The sequence below is a fragment of the Taeniopygia guttata genome, chromosome 3 (genome assembly GCF_048771995.1).
Source record: "Taeniopygia guttata chromosome 3, bTaeGut7.mat, whole genome shotgun sequence".
Taxonomy (NCBI): domain Eukaryota; kingdom Metazoa; phylum Chordata; class Aves; order Passeriformes; family Estrildidae; genus Taeniopygia; species Taeniopygia guttata.
The window spans coordinates 63611793-63631786 of record NC_133027.1 but is presented as its reverse complement, the minus strand read 5'-3'; the positions used below and the strand labels follow the sequence as shown (position 1 = coordinate 63631786).

General features: G+C 35.6%; 2 long non-coding RNA genes across 2 annotated transcripts in view; one reads left to right on the top strand and one right to left on the bottom strand.

Moving 5' to 3' along the window:
• Positions 1–19994, top strand: part of LOC121469721 (uncharacterized) — a 69776-nt gene that overhangs the window by 32466 nt on the left and 17316 nt on the right. The gene's annotated exons all lie outside the window — the stretch shown is intronic.
• The window catches only part of LOC140683723 (uncharacterized), a 40741-nt gene continuing 32687 nt past the window's right edge, over positions 11941–19994 (bottom strand). The window contains exon 3 of the long non-coding RNA XR_012055083.1: positions 11941–15810. This is a non-coding gene — a long non-coding RNA (uncharacterized lncRNA). The remainder of the gene's footprint in view (positions 15811–19994) is intronic.

Sequence of the window (19994 nt, the reverse complement as noted above, 5' to 3'; positions counted from 1 at the left end):
CTGCCCCTGAGCAGATATTACAAGACGCTGAAACTTCCTCCCTGCTCCTTGGTTTGAGGGGGGAAATCTGTGCAAACCTGCTCCCAGCAAATGGGTCTATGGCCTATGGCCTCGTCCACACTGAAGCAAGCCAAAGATAATTCTTAGGATGGCTGCTGGGTCTGGCTTACACTCTTTTCTTTGTTTATTTGTTTGTTTTAGATGATTGAAGAATGGGTTTTCCGTTTATCTAATCTCAGTAGTTTGACTTTCAGTCCAAAGTCCCAGTCAGGCATCTTCAGGGAGGCTTCTCTGGTTGTAGTTTCTTTATACACTTTTTTGTAATAATGAGAAAAACTTTATATCGATATTTTAGGCATGAACTATTTCAGTCTCTGACAGGCCATCTGTGTGAAGGCTTCTAGAAAAGTCATTAGCAGCCAGTCTACACTGGCAAGAGACCAGTGCAGGTATAGTCTGTTTCAAGTGCACTAAGCACCATTTACATCCTATTTCTTCTTCTTGAATCAAACCATTACACTGCAGAAGCTTATTTTTTCCTTGTCTGTTGTTCGCTTCTAGTTCAGAAGCATTCATACAATATTCTGCATAAAACTTTTTTTGCTCTGCAGTTTCAAGGAGCTACAGTGTATGCGTGAATGTGTTCACAAGTAGAAATACCTATTTCAAAAGCAACTACAGATTATGGAGGCAAAATCTTCTGCTAGTCATACCAACATACTACTCTCAATATTATGTATTTGATGTTTAGCACATCTTACTAAGATATGTCTTTGGAAACTGCATTCACTAGAGTTCATTGAACTACTCAGGCATTCATTAAGTCCATGAATTAGTGAGTCATTCTGGATTGGACCCTTATTTATTTCTGAACAACATTAAAAACTACTGAACAGGAACCCAGATTGTAAGCTTGATTATTCATCTACTTCTAGTCAGCAAAGAGACATCATAGTGTTTCCATATATTCTATGAATGTAGTATTTCAAATAGAGAATTAAAGATAAATTCCATTATGTCTTTCTGGTAAATGCATTGGCCTCAGAATGAGTTCATATGGCACTCAGAAAACTTCTTGCACTTTGAATATTTTCAAATGTTCTCAGAGAACATTCATTTGATCTTACAAATCTCACAACATATTGGACTGAAAGCTTTTATTTGGAGAAAAAAAATCACAGATACTGTTTCTTCATTTTCTGATAAAGCCAGTACTGGAACTGTTGAAATTTACTCTCAGGATTAGAAACTAGCTATATTTGCTACTCCCCAGTGTCGTTTGAGCTCCTTGGCTTGAAACACTCAGCCTCTTTGTGTGCTTGCTGAAAATAGATTTGGCATAGTGGTAGGTAATTTAGATACTCCTCTACATGTTCTGAAGTGTTAATTGGTGTTGATTCAGAGACTCAAGACAAAAGATTTTTCCCCAGTAGCATCCCAGTGAAGAAGTCCCACACGGATGGATATGAACTGTAAAGGAGCTGGACTTGCATGTGGTCAATTGTCTATAGAAATTAGTATTCCTTCATCAGGATATCCCAATGGATTATACTAACTGAACATGGCATATGTCACCTACATGTAAATATCTTGTGCCAAAATGCCCCTTTTCTGACATAAATGTACTTAAATCTTTCTTAAACATTTACCCAGGAGAACAAAGAAAAATTGAGTTCATAATAGCAATGATCTTTAACTAAAGGTTGAATAAGAATACATTTAAAACCTCAGGGATGATGAAATGCATGGGAAGAGTGTTGTATATTAGATTCCATCCTTACTGCAGATGCCGTTGTATTAATAGAAGCTAAAATTCAGTGGGGAAATAATAAAATACTTTCATCTTGCAGCAACTTCCTGACAGGTTGGAAAGTATATCCTTGATTTGTCTTTGTGTTTTTCACGAAAAGTACAACAGACCAAGACAGTAGTGTTCTTATTGATTTTTCTTGCTGCTTGACAGAAGTGCTGAGTTTCACTAGCTTTTTGCATACACCTTAATTAATCATTCAGATTGATCGTGTCCAGCTGAATGTAACCTTACATCACTACATTTGTTCACTGCTTCCTGCAATGTGACAGTATTTATCTGATTTGCAGTAAAAGCAGTAAAAACAGGCATAGACCTCAGTGACAATGAAGAGAATCCTGAAAAAGATTAACTGCTGTATATGCAGTAGTGTTAAATGACATAACAAGCATCCAGCTCGATTTCATTAGCATTTCTATTCAAACCATATTTATTAGCTGCTTTCTTAGCAACTGTGTGAGTTACTGTCTCCAAGCAATTTGCTCTGTGTTGTACCATCTTGTTACTTATTACAGATGCTTCCTTACAGCATTACCATTAAAAAGACAAAGTTTGCAGTGTAGCTCTAACACCAGTTAGATATAAATGTGCTCATCTGTCTCATCAATATAGATGATATTAAGAAGTAAGGAGCCAATTCGATCTGACAGGAAACAGTTTTGACATGTATAGATATGGTGGAAGGCTGTGACATGGCCTGTGGTGGAAGCAAAAATCCCTTAAATCCTCTCTTCTGTCACAATCCACAAAATACTTCTATCTCAGTCAAGGTGACAGTGGACACATATGCCTGGTCAGCTCCTTTGTGGTGGTAAGAATATTGGCCAAAATGGTCAGGAGGATAACATTTTAAAAAGTTAATATGCCTGAAAAGATCAGACTGAGATTGCCAATTGTTATCTTGAACCTCTGGATCTTAAAATATTATTCTGAATTCCTGTTCATATCAGGTAACCCCTCCTCTACTAAATCACATTTCAACAGCTTTCTGTCAAAATGTGAGGTTTTTACCAACTCACGAAGACATTACAAGTGTACAACGATTATTTGTATTATAATGTGCTTATTAGATAGGTATGTCAGCTTACCCCTGAGACTAATGTGTTACTAGACCAACCATTGGCATGCAGATACTTGATGAGTCTGTGCTGCCCAGACACCTTTTGGTCAGGGGGAGGAATTTCACTTTTAAACAAGGTTCTTGCTGAGTTCTACCATTCAGTTATCTGCTTTCTTTTCCTAGTATTTTATATTGTTTCATACTGATATTTTTATCTTTATTCTCTGAGTTAGAAAAAAGAATCCCCTCAAAATTTTCACCTCCGTCTTTTTTTTTTTTTTCTTTTCTCATCATGCACATCTTCAGTGTAAGAACTCTACCACAGCTCAGTAGTAACTTTTACAGTAAAACCAAGTCATAAAGTTGTGTTTCACAGAATGGGGCCTTGGTCTGCAAACAGCTGGACCCATGGAGTGTGGGTTACTGCAGGTAGATGTTCATAACTGCAGGTGTTTGAGAGCTGATCATGGGAAGGCACTGTTGCTTAAAAACATTTTACTCACATTCTAGTCACCATGCCTGTATCTTCCTGAATCCTTTGAGGGCTTCAGTATCCCAGAGGAGCACTGAATATTTCAAGAGCAAGGTAATGTAATCCTTACTCATATCTAAAGAGATCCATTTCAGCACTGGGATTTTCAAAGGAGACCAGGCAGAAATTAGAGACCTAATTAACTTGTTTTCAACATCTAGTTCTTTTAGCTTGCTTTTGAAATTCCATTCAGGTTTTTCAGCTAACACAAATCAAAATAAATAAATAAAGGCATTATAAAACTCCCAAGAATGTAAGGCTACAGAAAGTCTTTGAAATTCTTCAATTTATTTTCTCACCTTTCAGAAAACTCATTTACTAACAACCTCTACATTCAAAGCTATTCTGGGGGGGTTTGTGTCCTGTGTTTTCTTATTGCAAGGCTATGTTCCAGAACCTGACTGCTCTAAGAGTTGGGACATTTCTTTTAATTTCCCACTAAGTTTATTTCCAGCTGTTCACATCCATTTGTTCCTGTGACAACACTGGTGTTTCACTTAAATTGTTCTCTTCTCTCCTGATGTTTATCCTGCTGATGTATTTATAGACTTCCTTCTCAGCCTTTGTTTCACAAAGCTAAACAAACAGAGCTCTTCTATCCTCCTGCTAAACATGCAACCTAGCCTTCATACCATACAAATATTACTTCTTTACATAAAAACTTTAGCTTCATAGCAAAACAAAACCGAACCTGGAGACAACTTTCAGAGAGGAGAAGTATAATTAATCTGTAATTTTTTTCAGAAGTAGTGCAATAAAAGGTAAAAAAGAAGTCACAGTAACAATTAAAATTTCAGATGAATAGTACGGTAAAGGTGGAAATACATGGGTCCCATGCAGAAACAAATGTTAAGACCAAATTATACTTAACTATCTTTTTGCTTCTTTCACTAATTTTATTTATTATTACTACTAATTATTATTATTATGCAGAGAGAATAACCCAAGTATAAACAATAATTTCTGATGGTAACGTTCAAGGTGACTTTGGAATCCTGACTACTGACTTGAAGATGGTGATCAGTTTAGCATTTACCTGTATAAAGAGCACCATTAAAAACGTTTAACATATCTAAGCAGTGATCAGGATTGTTTCTCAAACTTAAATGTGGGAGAAGAGTCATTAATTTGGTAGCTGTGTCAGGATGGATAAGAGTTTATGGGTAAGAGTGAAAGTACAAGGAGGTGAAATATGTAGGAAGTGACTGGTATCTCCAGCCCTTAAGCTGACAAACGCTGATTTCTTTCAAGAGCAGCAGTATAGAAATTTAAATCAAAAGTGGGCATGGCAAGAAGGTTTTCTGAAAGTATATTCTGTGTAGTCAAGACTCAAGTTCTATTGGTGCAAATGCTGTGTCTGCTTTTAAGAGTACAGCTTCTGAAGGTCAGTAAAATGAAAAGGAATTTGTTTTTAGTTTTCTATTTCTGTCTAAACGTTGTGTGCTCAGAGGACAGAACAATCTTTATGGCCTGGTGATGCCTTGCTACAAGTGTGGGAAATTGCTTTAAGTTTTCTCAATGGGAGTAGCAAGTTGACTCCCAGGATCTGTGGTAGAACAAAGACCTTGATTGTACTTGAAGACAGAGTTGCATCTAGCCACAGGATTTCATTGGGAATAATATCTTACTTTGTTTTATATGATCCCCACCATCTTCTCTCAGGCCTGTCATATGATCTCCAGACAGCTGAATGGGGATAAGCATGGCATTTTTCTTTTGGGTTTGACCAATTATTTGCTCTCCAAAGAGGAGTTCAGATAGGCAGCTAATACATAAGAGAAGCCTCTGCCACACAATAAACAGAACATACTCTTAGTCAGGGAAACAGAGGCTCTTGTGAAATGGAGATGGCCAGTGGTGAATGGTCAGACTCAGAAGAAAAAAATGTAAACCCTAGTCCCTGTTTGCCTCTGCAGTGTTTTCTGCAGCCTCCATTGTATCCTTCTCGCTCTGTAGCCAAGTGACCTCTAAACCTTGCAAACAGCACACAGGGCTTTTTTTCTTACTTTTCTGTGTCGACTATTATCCTTTCATCTCGAAAGGTCATTGGGTATCAGCTGAAGAAATATGCCACTTAGCTTTGAGTGTTCTCTCTGTTTGAAGTGATTTATCTGTTTATTTTATAAATGGGAGTCTGTCCACAAACAAATTGAAAATTAGTTAATCGTCCTTTCTAGTCAACATACAGTAGGTGTTGTGTCATAGAAAAAACAGGTTAATCCTAAAGCAGATTGAAATACTTCATCAGCCACATGCAGGGCTCAGTGGTCTGGCATGGTGATGAGGCAATTGGAGGTTCAGTGCAAGCAGTTCTTCAGGACTGGGGAGAAACTCATATTTAAAGGTTAGAAATAAAGTTTGCAAAAATGAGTTAGAGGGAGATTTTTCACCTGAAAGATTGTGTGCAGATTGTGCACATATTTCAAGTATCATACTGCTAGATCTAGACAAGCTGAAAGAAGTCATTGCATTTATCACTCATACAGGACAAGACATGACTGGGGAATCTGAAGTATTTGTTGTTGTGTTCCAGTCTTGAGGTGGAATACTTTTCAAGTTTTTTTTTTTTTTTCTTATAATTTACAAATGGTATTTTACACCATTTACATACAGGTGGTAAAGACAATGAATGTGCACAAAAAGATCAGTTTGTCATCAGCTCACATTTGTTACATACAGGAATTTTCAAAGGAACCCTAGATATCATGAAATCTACAGGGAATAGTGGGACGTTTCTGATGATCCTTTGTCATATAAACATGTTCCTAATTTTAATTAATTTGTCATTTCAATGAATTCAAAGAGCAGAAAAAAAGGAAAAAGAAAAGAAGGAAAATAAAACAGATAAAAAGTCAATGTGTTAGATAATTGATGGTCATATTTTAGACTAGTAAAAGCATGCATATCACTTCAGTAAGTGGTTGAGATTGATCACTGATGTTGGGCCCGTGTCTGAAAAAGGAGGTGAAGAGCACAAGCAACAGCTTGTTCTCTTCTGGTGTAAACAGGAATAGTTATCCTACTCCTTTTCCTAGGTTGCTTACACCAACATATTTATTTTCAGTTCATCACACTTATTTCCTCTGAAATGGAAATTGAGCAAAAGAAGATCTGCAGCAAAATTGCAATGGACAGTTAAATTTACAATATGTCAGAACAGGACTGTGGGAAGAAAGCAGCTGTGAAAAAGAAGTCATCAATATACCAAGGAGAAAATCAGGAAATTTGACCGGAGATGTATGGACAGTGGTAGTTTTAGAAGTAGATAAAGTTATTTTCATCACCCATTTTTCCATCTTGATCAAGGCAGTTAAAAACCAACCAACCAACCAACCAACCAACCAACCAACCAACTAACCAACCAATGCACATTGCTAGGAAATCCTAGCTACTCATACTATTTATCAGACATCTTTTTCCAGAACACTGTCACCATTACAGGTATTAGCTGCCAGAGTTTTCTGCAGACAGGGATAAAGAAGCCATATCCAAGGCAGGTCTTTGAAAGTGGTATTTGCCATGTGGAGGAGAGGTGACTTAATAGAAAGAAAGAATCATGCTGGAGCTAGTTCCATCTACTATTTCTATGTTTTATGGCTAAGTACAGTTTTTCAGTCCCAGAAATGTCAGGCTTGGCATCTTTCAGAGCTCTAGGATCATTATGCTTTTCAGAGAATTGGAATCTATGCATTGTGTACAAGTTTATTGTGAAGGAATTAATCCTTCATTTGATGACAAGCGCTTAAGTGCTTTTGAAGAAATATTGATATTCCATCTTGCCATGCTACACACTACAGAAAGCTAAAAAATACTCTTTACTGGAAAGCTGCTGTTTTTATTTCATAGTGCAACTCAGAGAATATGAAAGAAAAAAATGTCATTAACGATGTTCTTTACTTGTTATTCCACTTTTTAGGGCACTGGAAATTAAACATACCTTAGTGTAGATATTACTTCCTTGTCTATTATATAAGATAAAAAAATAAAAAATCCATAAAAAATGGAGAAGAGTGTCCTTTATGTCCCTGCTTTTTGTTTATGTTGTTCAGAGACCCAGAGAATGAAATATTTTCAATCAATTGAAGCATGCGTTTCACTCAAGGCTGCTGAGCAAAATGATGTATTTCACCATAGACAAAATTATCCTTTAGAATGTTAGAGAAATGTGCAGTATTTGCTGTGGCAGCCTGTTTATGACCAAGAAAAGTAATGATATCTCCATGGAGGAAGAACATTTCCCTATACCTAATGTTTTTTCAATAAAAAAGAGTAATGACAGTGAAGTTGAACTCCTGCCTATTTATTTTGATAAAGATTTATTTGTGATATCAGGGTAATTTTTTTTTCAGTTTTTATTTCCTTGGAATGATAGCCAAAATTTATATTATTTAGTAGTAGTGAGTTAGCTGTGATATGAGGAAGTAGAAACACAAAGGAAACTCCAGGTGTTGCCCAGGTAATCGCCTACCTAGGTAGACAGAAAAATATGACATCAAGGAACTATAATTGCTCCAGTTTTGCCAGAGAAGAACCAAACGACAGATGATAGTTTGCATTTATTTGCACCATCTAGCCGAGGTCATAATATAGTAGCAGGAATACATTGAAACATTGCATAAGAGATGGTTTCACATGAGCTGCTCATTGTTTCCTGTTACCCAGGATCACAGAAGCAGGGAGCAGTGGTTATCTTCCAAATAGCACTGTAGCATATACAAGACCAAGGGATTTCTATCAATATATAACCTCTCCTATTGGGAAAGAAGGACTGGTTGATACTAAGACTGCAACTGAGAAATGGTTGCTTCTAAAAAAATGTATTTTGCAAAAAGAAATCATGACATTTTACAGTTATTGAAGTGCATAATTGACATATTTCAGAAAGTGATATTCTATTATTTGCTATATTGTTTGGAAAATTATTTTTGGAAATTAAGCTAATTTATAGCAAAATTCTATGAAGATTGCAATTCAAATAAATAGAACTTTTCCTAGCTATTGGAATGGAACTCCATTTCAGTCATGAACTGAAAAAACTTACCTTCACATTTTTTGAAATACTTATGCTCCATTTGGATTGGTACAAGCACTGAAGGATTTATTGACCAGGTTAAAATTGATATAAAAGATCCACCATTCTTCAAATCTGCTCCTGTGACTGACTAAATAAATTTTAAAAGTTTGTATTTATTTGTTTAAAAATCACTGTCTCTTAACTAAACTATTTAAGCTATTTATTCTGCTTGCAATAATGCCTACTTTTTTTTATTATTTTATTTTTTCATTAATAGAAATATTGTGTAGATTCTGGCATGTGTCAAAATGGAGGAAATATAATGTAATGACAGATTTTTTTCCTAAAAGTATTTTTAATGTTTGAAAGGAGGAAGAACCATCCTGAAAGATTTTTTTTTCCATAAAAATTCTGACTCAACTGGCAGACTCAATCACTTGTCATACTGCACACTTATTTTTGGATGCATATTCACATTTTAACTAAACTCACATAACTATCATTGAACTCACTGATAATGATTTCATTTTTAACATTTTCACTCCAGGGCGTGGAGGTTGGGTCACAGCAGGGTGGAGCAGGAAGAATCGCAATTCCAGTCCAAACCTCTTGGCTTAAAAGGCATGTGGGTTTGAATTCAATGCATGTATGTAGTCAGGAGAATGTCACTTATTGTTAGAAGTCCTTCTAGACATGCAGGATTAGGAGAGATTTCAGTAGGCACCTACTAGAAGAGAAATTAGTATCTGAACAAATGTAAGGTAGGGATTGGCAGAACAATCCTCTTGGCATCCTCAGACATGCTTCCTGATTACTGTGCAAGACAGATCGAGAAATGAACAGTTGAATGGTTTTTTTTTAACTTTCACAGTAAATAATATAATTTTTCTGGGGAAAAAATTGAATTTGATGTGAAGAAGGCATTTTCCATCAGAAACTGTTCTAATGGCAATTTCCCCTCACAGCTCTACCTCTCAGATGCATTAGGTGAGACATTTGAACAAGGACCGGAGGCTGCTGGTGGCACTGTTCAGAAACGACCCAGCACCAGCAGAACAGGTCTGAGGTTGCTGTGCCATGTCCAAAGCCTCCCAAGCACAGCTGCTGACACCAGGTCATGTACAGCAGGACAACTACGTGGGTCCCCTGAGAATCACTGCAGGATATATTTCCCAATCTACAGTATGGGTGTGGTCAGGAAAGAGGAAACACCTACCGCTGAAGTTAAAAAGAGCTGAGAAATTAGGATAAATGATGCAAAGCTAGAAAAGCTGTGCAAAGTTATTACTGCATAAGAACGTAGCTATGTAGATCATCAATGGGTATATTTGGTCTGAATATTAGAGGCTTTCAGAGGACTGAGGTGTTGAAACCATCTCCCTGCAGGGCCTTCCAGAAACCTAACTTTGTTTAAGATCAATTAATCATCGGATTTATGAACACAGCTACTTCATTATCACAGTAAAGGAATGAGCTCTGGCCCAAGAGTTTTCTATAGGCCCTGGGTTACATGTTTTCAGTGGCAATATTATGGTCAGAATCCAAATGGATGGGAATCCAGCTATAAGTAAGGTCTAGAAATCATGTGATGATGTTTTCCTAAATATATTATATTTTGACCTTTAAATTGTGAAAGAAGAATAAAGTTAGTGGACAAAACATGAAAAAATGACTAGCTGGTTGAATGAAAGACAGATTTGCCTCTCCTCAAGACAAAGCAGAGGTCAATTGGACCTGTAACAGGAAGACATTAAGCAAGACATTATTAACATTTGCGTGCTTTGAATCTGAAGACAAGAAAACATAAAATAGTATGACTGTTAAAACACCCAAGGATTTTACACCATTGCAACACTACTAATAACATTGTTTAAGACAGCTAAGCTTAAATAATAAAACAATAGCCATAGCAAAGAGAGGTACAGGGTTTTTTTGTGCAACTAGTACAGTTGCACAAGCATGGAGAAGAAAAACATGTACAAGCAGTAAAATATGCCAGAGCAGAGCAAAGGATGGGGAACAGGCAGAAAGGGTGTCTGCTAAAACAAAAATTCTGCAGAATAAGCTGTCAGCTTGAGTTCTGATCCCAAAAAATAGGTTGTAAAAACTAGACAAGATAATCTCATTTCTTTTAGGGAATTGGCCATAGTAACGAGAAAAGAAAGATGGGGAGGAAAGAAGAGAGTTTACCCTTCAACTCTCTTCCCCTGGGAAAAACCTTGACTGACTGATCTTGGTCAAGCCCCAGGATGGGCCTCAGTGCCAACTAAAACCACGTCAGTTCCAGGACACTGCACACTCATAGCTGGTTCAAGTTAAGATTGTTAAGGTCCCAGTATTTTGCATTACAGTGGTAATGATTCTTGGTGTGTAAGAAGTAGCCATTGGCAACACAATGTTCATTGTTAACAAGTATCAATCCAAAACAGGGTAATCCTAAAATTTTTAACTAGTCTGATTTGCTGGTCTTCTAAATATTCCCATGATAGTAAAATCCAATTCCCTTACTGATACATACAGATTTTCTTATACCTAGTTGTGACACAGTTAAAAAGCTTTTTTGCTTTTAACATTTTTGCGGGAATTTATATAAAAAATTTTTACAAATCATCTAATCTAATAGAGTGTGTTTTCATTAAAAAAGTAGCTTCAGTTTTAAAATCAGGGAAAATTGAATTGCCCAAGTTAAAAGTGCATAAATCATCGATTCATTTTCTGCTGGCCTTTCTTCCCTGTCTTATCTTCCCATTGATATTTTTTTCTGAAACACTAAAATCCATGTTGTTGAAAGATAGACAGTTCTAGCTGTTTTATAAAGTAATTATTTCCTTTGGAAATATAAAAGCAACTCACCAAAGCTATTCTAAACCTGCTTTTATGAATCTGATTCTCTGTTCATATACTTTGCCAACTCTGTTAAATTCTGGGAGCTACATAAGCTGTATTTCTGACCCTACAAGCTTAAAAACCCATTTTAGTGTGACATATCTAATGTTTTCTATCTAAGAGAAGTCATTAACCAAAGCTAGTGAGTCAGATTGATATTTCAGGATGCATTTTGCGCTGAAGAACTGTTTCTCAATAAAAATGACGAGGAAAGTAGTTGCAGAGAATTTATCAAGAAGAGCAATGCAAGTAAATGATTCCTGAAATATTTTGTGTGTTATATATTAGAAAACAAATTATGTAAGTTAAAAAGAGAATATACAGATTGGGTTTCCAGATTTTTGCTAAAATTTGAATTTATTAAATTTACTGGAAAACAAGAAAATGTACAACAATATTCTCAGTTATCATTCTTGTCTCTCTTAATTCTCATTTGCCAGGAAATCAACGAGGTGACACTCAAACCAAGCTGCATGTGGTGCAAGATTTCTATACTAAATTATGAGACAGCCATGACTGTAATTGTATTTTATTTTAATTTTATAGCATCATGAAAATGCTGTGATCAGGATCAGAACTTATTGTACCAGGTTACACACACATTAAAAAATTATTATTTCTTCTCTACAGAAGGCATAATAAGAGATCAATGAATAAATATTCAGATTTTTTTATTTACTTTGAACTGTGCTTTAGGCAGGCGGTAAGGGATGACGAGAATCCAACAGCATATCGGGGAGTGAATAGAAGGATAAATTTTGGAGGACTAGAGAAAGGCTGTTATCATCAGGAATCTCTGGCAAGTGTAGGAGAAAAAACCTTGGGAGTTGTGAGAAAAAAAGAAGCAGAAAGACTGAAGAAAGAGCAAGAACAAAGAAGCTAGAAAATTAGTTGTTCAGTAAATTTTATTCTCATTGTCAAATATGTAGCTCTAGGATTTATGTAGTGCATAGTCATTCTGAGGACAGGATGATTAATTTTCTCATGGGTTTCTCTATGATACCCAAATAGCAATATCAGAGTGCTTCACAAAAATTATTTAATCTTCATAGCACTCTAGTGATATGAAGAGATGGTATAATTCCCTATTTTATAGGTACTAGAAGGAGACAAAGAGGTCAAGTGCACTCATGGATTTTTAGAGTCCACATTGAGGGCGTAGAGTCTGATTTTCCAGCATGCATTACAGAGCATTTTAAAGGTTCAAAGCACTTTTGTGTGAGATCCATGAAAGTTGAACACTTCTGCAGACCAGACCTCATGATCTCAGGTCAAGCCCAGAATATGATGAATGCACAGTTACTAACTACTCGCAAGAGGATGCTTAAATTCATGCAGAAATTCTTTATCAGATAAGGATAATTTTTAGGGTGATATGCAGCTTGAAAATGGAGCCATCCCTTTTTCTTTTCCCTTTTCTTGACTGATCCTGCATCCCAATATCATCTTCCACAGCAAATAAATACTAAAAATGCCTTCCTCTTTTAAAATCCAATCCATCATGCATGATGAGTAAATTTTGTATCCAGTGCAAAGTATTTTAAACACTTCCATGTTTATTTTAAACACTTTTAAGTATTTTAAACACTTCTGCATATACTTCCATGATTCCAAATAAACATTTTTGCATGTTATCTTCAGTTAAAATGTCTGTCTCTTTGTCTAAGCTGGAAGAAAACAGGTCCGAATATTTCAAAAATCCCTGCAGAATAAAAGCTTACAGATTCCTCCCGACCCAAACCATGCTTCACTTAACAGGCCCCATGTGTCAGAGAATCAATACTCACAACCAGCATTTGTATTTTGCACATTTTGCTCCTTATCTTGCCAAGAATCTGCACATGCACATATATATATAGCTTCTTTGATTTATGATATTACCACCATATTAAAAATGTCTTACTATTCAAGTGTTGTTTTCCAGTCTCTGCTCTCTGGCTGTCATTACTAGTGTGTTTTACCTCTTTGCTGCCAGTTTAATTCACTGAAATACCTGTTAAGCTCCCAATTTTTGAAGGGCTATTAATTCAAGAAAAACTGACATAATTATAAGTAATTTATTAACTTGTCTATCCCCCTGTGCCTTCTAGTAATTGTTTGTACTGGGTAAAAGTCACTAGCACATAGTTATGACAGGTAGTACTAGAAAAATATAGAGGGACTAAAAAAATTAAAGGTTTTCTGTTGCTTTGTTCCCAGGTCTGGGAGATTAATTAATGACATGTTAATAATCTGTTTTTAAAACTCTAGAAAGAAATTTGGAATCCCAGGGGGAGTTTTACAATGTGTGTAAATGTGGCGCAGATTTTCCACTGTTGAATAGCTTTTAAAAATAACTCAGTTCTCAGTACCTGATCTACTGTATATAAAATATGACTCATGCACTATTTAATAATGGACTGCCCCACTTTATTCATCTATTACAATATAATATATATGTATATAATATAATAATCTGAAATATTGCTGTGTGGGAAACTATAAGCAATTGATGATTTTCTGAAAGAAATTACCTGAGAAGTTTCTTTTACAGTTTAAATATTAGGTGCACTTGGAAAGTGATGATTTGGACGTCTCTGTATAGTATCTTTCAAGTGAGCATGACTTTCTGGATGTAATATTTCATTTATTGGACATATCTATTTAATTTTATTTATTTGACAGGAATCCTGTTAAAAATATTGCGATGATTTTTGTTTTTACAGAAATTGAGAAAAGTGTCCACAAAAAAGTTCTGGGTTCTTTAAAATATTACTTTAAATAATGGATTTACCCAGTCAACCACTTCACTAAAACAGCATGGGTATGAGTACATACATGGGTATGAGTAAAGTGTTGATATTTCCTTCCTCCAAGCAAGGTAGGATGAAAAGCTCTTGCCCGTATGTCAGCAAATTCAACATTTTTGTTGGAACATGCAATTTCAGATCCCATACTTTTATCAGGGGATTTTGCTTGTCTATCATGCCAAGCTGTGAAAGCTTCTACTTTATTGAATACTCTACAACATCAAGTTGCTATCATGCCTTTTACCATTTGACACTAGGGAAGGGCTTAAAGGTTGCTTCAAGTCCATGTAGTGCTGTGCTTTTGTGCTTGTGCCATCAATGCTGTAGGAAATCATGTCTGTTGCCAAAGCCTATAATATCATACATCACTGAGTGCACAAAGAGAAGCTTTTATTCAATGCAGTAGCATTGTTGGGTACAGCAATTCCATGGGACAAAATGTCCAGCTATGAGAGGAACTTGCTAGTATAGGGTTGAATACATTGAGCTCCTGAAACTACTGAAAAAATTTACGGGATTATTATGTGCAGTAACATATATATAAACCTCAGACTGGTCTTCAGCACAGGAAAAAGTCTGCAAGACTGTGATTGTAACTGAAAAAAATTCCTGGGGATAGCATGCATTTGTCAGTATGGTTGAAATAAGATAGCAGAAAAACTTAAGACATTGCCTGATGGAAACAACTGGTTTTCAGACAAATCAGAGTTTTTTTACTGGATTTGACATTTCCTACACTTTACCTTGGGCTCCATTTATTTTGAAAAAAAAAAAAAAAGAAGAAAAACAAAAGGAGGAAAAAAAAATGCTGAGTTATTTAGGTCCACTAATTTACAATAATATTTAGGAATGGGCAATATTCCTAATGTTTATTGATACAATTCATAGCCATCTTCCTTTATTTACAGGGTTAAAGTTAGAATGAGCTCATGTTCTTCATATTAGTCCTTACAGGCATGACATTTTTATACCACCACATAAGCACTTCCCCCCACCCCCCAAAGGTATTGCATCCATATGTTTCTCTCAGAAGCTTTCCATTTTCTAAAACTATTGCTGAAAATGGTGATTCTAATAAAATACATTAAAAAACACTGAAGTCAGCTGAAATATTTTAAATGAATCTTCTTTCAAAGATAAGAAAGTCAAATAAGAAAAACAAATATTTTGACCTTCTGTTTGACTTCAACCAGCCCAGTGAAACATAATATAACAGTTAATAACAACTGACATGATCTCTTACAAAACAGATTCAGGCTGTTTACTCATTCCTTTTCCCTTCTTTGCCTTTGGCTAAATGGAAAAAGTGAAGATTTATAGAAAAGACAGTGTGTAAAATGACTTTTAAATGGTTTAAGTTCTCAATATTTCAGCCTTTAATTTTCTAGTTTACAGACAAAATTTTTTTTTTTTTAATTGCTGTTTATGCTTTTGTGGACTGCATTCTGAGACAAGCCACATTCTTGCCTTCTCTCACATTACGTTAATAAATATTTGCAGGACAAACACTACCCTCAATTATAGATGTGCCTAAATGACAACTTAATTTGAAAACTAGAAGGTCACACAAATTGCAGTCAGTGAATATTTTTGCACTGTTGAATCTTTGTCACAGTATTAACATAGTCAAAAGAAACAATCTGGTTTCAAGGATGACAGGTGAACATGAGTCCTTAACTGTGCAAAAAGTAGATGGATTTCTCAGCTTGCTGATGAAACCTGAAAAAAAAAAAAAGAAAACTTGAAAAAACATAAATTGCATTAATCTAAAAAGAAATTATTCTCAAAAGAAAAAAAAATCTTCCTTGTTTTGATTGTTATATCCCTTTTTAAACAAAAAATTAGAATTTTAGGGCATAGAATTCTCACAGAAAAATGCTGACAGTTCTGAGTAAGAAAGGAAAAACATGAGTTGTATGGAAAGGATACGGCATCAAATTATAACATTTTAAAAGTTTTTTTCAGCCTTTCCTTGTTAAACCTCTGGCTAAACTTGCATTAAATTCAGAGATATACTTTGGTATTACTATGACTATTGCAGATTTTTTTAATAGAAATAAAATAAATAAAATAATCCAAAGAATCTCCAAATTTTCTCCACTATCCACTTGTCAGATATCCAACTCTACCATTAAACAAAGACCTGGACCCATACTGAAGCAACAGCAAAAGGTTGAACTCAAAAAAAAAAAACAGGAAGAAAAACAATCAATACAGTCTCAATGAATCAAATTGCACTAAAGGAGATTGGATGCACTATTTGGAGCTAAGAATGAAAATGGTAGCAAAGAGGTCCTAAATATTTCTACCACAAAAAAAGAGAAGGGCAATGGTCTGACACTTTTGCTGTTTACAATGTTTAGGGCAAGGTCCTGAAGCTTTTTACTTCTGGAATCTGATTCTCTGTCCTGCTTTGTAGTAGTTAACAGTAAGTGCAAGTTGAAAGTCTGTCCTCCCTTCCACTGCCATAGACATACCTCAACTGTACCAAATCACAAAGAAACACAGAATAAATGTGCTTGTGGTTTGCTCTGTAAGATCATTACAGAGTGTTTCTGGAGCCTGTGGGCTCCTCATTAGGTTCAAGGAGAATGTGTGATGCATACACAACACTGCCTGCAATTTCCCATCCTGAAAAACTTGTATGTCTCTTAGAAGAAGAAATATCTTCCACTTTTCATCTGTTGTTAATTCAGCATGCTTCTCTGCATAGATATTTAAATTCGATCCATATTACATGGAAATTCCTAGAAGGAAAGCATCTGATTGATTTCAGGCCATTTTTATTATACAGTGCTGACAAATATGATAACAACACTTCCCTAAGCCAAATTTTACTAGTATATACTGAAATCAGCTGAAGTCAGCTGAAATATTTTAAGTGAGTCTTCTCTCAGAGATAAGAAAGTCAACATGTTCATGGAACATGAATCAAACTCTCTTTGCACGGCAGGTGGCTGGAATTGTCAATATTCCAAAATTTCTGATTTAGCAACAAAGATAGGTTGAATGCAATAACAATTGAGAAGACAATCTGGAAATACCTTTAAATGAGAAGAGATAGAATTAACTTAGTTTTCCCAAATAAGAAAATAAGAACTAAGTGGTTATGTATTTTCAGAATTTAGAGAATAAAATGTTGGCTCTGATTCAATAAATTTTAGATTCAGCTTTTCTCTGGGATACATTTGCAGCTGAAGTCGTCTCCTTTGATAATACTTAGACTGTTCTGGTTTTCCTTTTTGAATGCAGCAGGAAGCCTAGAATTTGTATATGATTCCTAATTTGAATGCAATTTATAAAACATAAACTTCAGCTTTGACATTGGAATGAGCAAACTAACTAACTGGTTTTCAGGACTACATTCTGATTTAAAATTTGCCATTGAATAGACCATTTCCTTAAGAAATATTATTGTAAAGTGCATTAGATTTATTCTTAAGAAACTATAGGTCATTCCATTTGAGCAACTTAAGTGATGCCTCAGATGGAAAAAATTTTAGTATGGAAAAAAAAACCTAATGAAAAAAGAAAATAAAGTGTATAAAAACCAGGCTACACATATTTTTGACATGTACAGTCCTGAATCTTGCATTTCATCAAAATTCCTGCAACATCAACTTTGCTTTCTTTATGCAATATGCTTTTACTCTTCTTTTTATGTATGCAGCCTATTTAACGTAAAACTCTCATTATTATGGAGTTTATTTAATGATATTTTTAAAATCCCTTAGTCATAGGTATAGGTGCTGTCCCATCACAGTATATAAGGAATAGACAGACCATCATCAGAATTTGTTCAACACTGTCCCACCTACACAGAATCTCTCTGCCCCCCTATACACACTTTTCACCTGGTTGTTTTGAGCCAGTCAATCATTCCTCCCATCTACTACAGCATTGGTGGAAAATATTGTGAAATATTTTATTAAGATGGGAAGTAAAGCTGCATTTTCACATTCACTCTGCCCAGTGTATGGTGGTCTAATGGTGACAGACAAAAATAATTTGCTTTCTGTATCTCATTTGCTGTTCAATTCAAAAAACTAAAATATAACAATTTCTACAGTCCTGTAAGATCATGGAATATATTTTCACTCATATTCCTTCTGGTAATAAATTGCCCATTTGACAGGTCTCCATCCCATCTATGACACTTACAGTGGTTAGACTATTAAAACACTAGTTTTATTCAGGTCACACAAGACTGAGTTGTGTCAGTGTCTGCATACTGCATTACTAACGCCAGCAATAACTCAAGTAGTGCTAGAAAAGCAGAGAAATCCATTCCAGAAATAGCACTCCTCTATTATGTATTTATTTATCCAATAAGGGATTTTGCCTAAAAACACCCCAAAACAACCCAGCACCTCCCTCTCTTGGGTACAAGTGGATTCAAGCAAGCTAGGATAAAATCCTTCTTACATTAAAAAAAGTATCTTCAAATCTATAAGACTTGATCACAAGTTTGAACCTTTGCAAAATTATTGCAATGTTATAATTTAAAATTTTTGCATTTCTGTGACATTTTAGCTTTTGGTTTTTTCCATGTATGCAAAACTACTGGTACAAGGAGTTCCTTGGAGCACTAAGCATAATGAATTCTGTCAGGAGCATGAAGATCCACAGAGATCCAGCTCTTTCTCTGTCATACAGGTGCCTCAGTAAAGAGCTCTTTTCCATATTTGTGACAGCACTCAAATGGCAGAACTGATGGAAATACAGATTGTGCTCCTAGGAAAGATGAGGATATCTAGTTAATATTAAAAAAAAAATGTACTTTCTAAATAAATGTATATTGTCTAATTGCTACATATTTGTAAAATCCTGTATTTTTCAAGCATCATAATATCCTTACAGCCTTTCATAATAAAAGAAGCAGGATCTTACAAAATGTTAAGAAATATCTGAAAATGCACCAAGGTTAACTTTCTTAAAGTTCTGCACTGGAGCTGCAGTTGTTATGAGCAGAACAAAAACCTGAATATGACATAATGGCAAATCATAACCTTATTCTCTTTTTCTGCACATATTTACATATTTTTCAGTTGATCCTTTTTTTTTTTTTTTTTAATCCAGGTACAGATTAATCTATATTAGTTTTCTGTCCCATGGGAATATTATAGGCTTCCATACAAAGTAGTGCATGCCCCTTATATGAGATATATGAAGTATTTTAGGTAGTTTTATCAGATTAGGCTGCTATGAAAAGCTGAGGCAGCTTAAAGTCTAGATTTCAAAGACAGGATGACAAATAGGATTACTATGAAGGAGATGATGAAGAGAGGCACAAAAAAAAAATTGCACAAGTCTATAGAATCCTGGCCTGCATCACAAATATTGTGGCCAGCAGGACCAGGGCAGTGATTGTCCTCCTTGTATTCAGCACCAATGAGGCCACACCTTGAGTGCTGTGTCCAGTTCTGGGGCTCTCACTACAAGAAACACACTGAGGTGCTGGGGTGAGTCCAGAGAAGGGCAACAGAGCTAGTGAAGGGTCTGGAGCACAAATCTGATGAGGAGCAGCTGAGGGAGCTGGAACTGTTTAATCTGGAGGACTGGCAGTTCAGGGAAACCTCATTGCTCTCTTCAAATGCCTAAAAGGAGGCTGTAGTCAGGTGGAGGGTATTCCAGGGAACCAGTGACAGGAAAAGGCTTCAAGCTCTGCTAGGAGAGGTTTAGATTCATTATTAGGAAAAATGCCTTCACCAGAAGAATTTTTATGCAGTGGGAAGTGTTTGAGTCACCGCCCCTGGAGTTATTTAAAAGATGGGTAGTTGTAGCACTTAGGGACATGGTTTCATTGTAGATTTGTCAGTGCTGGGTCAATGGTTGAACTTCATGATTTTGAAAGTCTTTTCTATGTGAACAGTTTTATAATTCTAAATTTGGGTCAAGAGTCT